Genomic DNA, 1,522 nt, shown 5'->3' on the forward strand with positions numbered 1-1,522 from the left:
TTTTTTACCTCAAGTTGTTTAGTCCTTGCTTCAAACCGTTCGCCTTGACATCACCCACAGACCCTAACAAGTGATGCCCCTATAATTGGAGCACACCTTCCAGTCTGCCTTTTTGAAGAGGGAAACCACCACCCCAACCTGCCAATCCAGTTCCACTGCCCCCTATGTCCATGTGATGTTACAAAGGCATGTCAACCAAGACAGCCCTACAACATCCAGAGCCTTAAGGAAATCAAGGTAAATCACATCCACCTTCAAAGCCCTGCTACTGTATAGCTTTTTAACTATCTCTGTGACCTCAGCCACAACTATGGACAGACCAACCCTGAAGTCCCCTTACTCTCCTTCCTCCGTGGAAGACATTCTGGTGGAATTGAGAAGGTCCAAGAAGTATTCCTTCCACCTCCCGATGACATCACTGGTTGAGATCAACAGCACCCCACCATCACTAAACACTGTGTTAGTAAAGAGCTGCTTTTCCCTCCTCAGTCATCTGATGGTTTGCCAGAATCTCCTTGGAGCCAACTGAGAGTTTTTATCCAAAGCCTCACCAAAGTCCTCTCACATCTGAGCTTTTAGGTAAGGCTATTGACCACTTGGCCCTCCGGTACTCCTCAGCTGTCTCCAGAGTCCCATCAGCCAACAAGGCCTGATAGGACTCCTTCTTCAGCTTGACAGCCTTCCTAAACCAGGGTGTCCTCCACCGAGTTCAAGGATGGCCACTGCAAGAAGCACCGACAACCTTGCGGCCACAGCTCATGGCAACCACTTCAACAACTGAGTTGTGGAACATGGCTTACTCGGACTCAATGTCCCCCACCTCAGCTGAGATATGGTTAAAGCTCTCCTTGAGGTCTGAAGTTGAAGATCTTTCCAATGGCTTCTTCTGCCAGGTATTCCCATCAAAACTTCACTACACGTTTGGGTCTACTGGGTCGGTTAGGCATCTTCCCTGCCTTCTGATTCAACTCACTACCAGGTGGTGATTAGTTGACAGCTCAGCTCCTCTCTTCACCCGAGTGTCCAAAACAAATGGTCGCAAATCAGATGTCATGACTACAAAGTCAATCATCGCTCTACAACCTAGGGTGTCCTGGTGTCAAGTGCACTTGTAGTGAACTAAGCCTGATGTCAAAACTGGACAGAAACTGTCATTTCATTGATTTGAATCCAGAAATACAGTTTAGACCCATCCTGAGACTTTCTGTCTTGAATTAATCAAGTGGAAAAGACAATTCTCTATGATCATTACTATTTTACAAATGTTTTGATAATCAAATTGTGTTAGTTCAAACAATGTTTACATGTTGAAGTGAACTACTCATTTTTATTTACTTAAACAGTAGTAATGATTTTTATTCCTCAATTCAAAGTGAAATCAAGTTAGAGTACATTACAGAGTAATGATTCAATTTCTTGATCGTCTGCTTTGAAAGTGAGCAAAGTTGTAAGTGTGTTAAAGTTCAAGCTTCGGTCAACTAAGAAGTTTACTGAAAAGAAATGTCATGTTTAACTTTTACAG

The sequence above is a fragment of the Nematolebias whitei genome, chromosome 1, assembly GCF_014905685.2.
Source record: "Nematolebias whitei isolate Nwh7 chromosome 1, NemWhi1, whole genome shotgun sequence".
Lineage (NCBI taxonomy): Eukaryota > Metazoa > Chordata > Actinopteri > Cyprinodontiformes > Rivulidae > Nematolebias > Nematolebias whitei.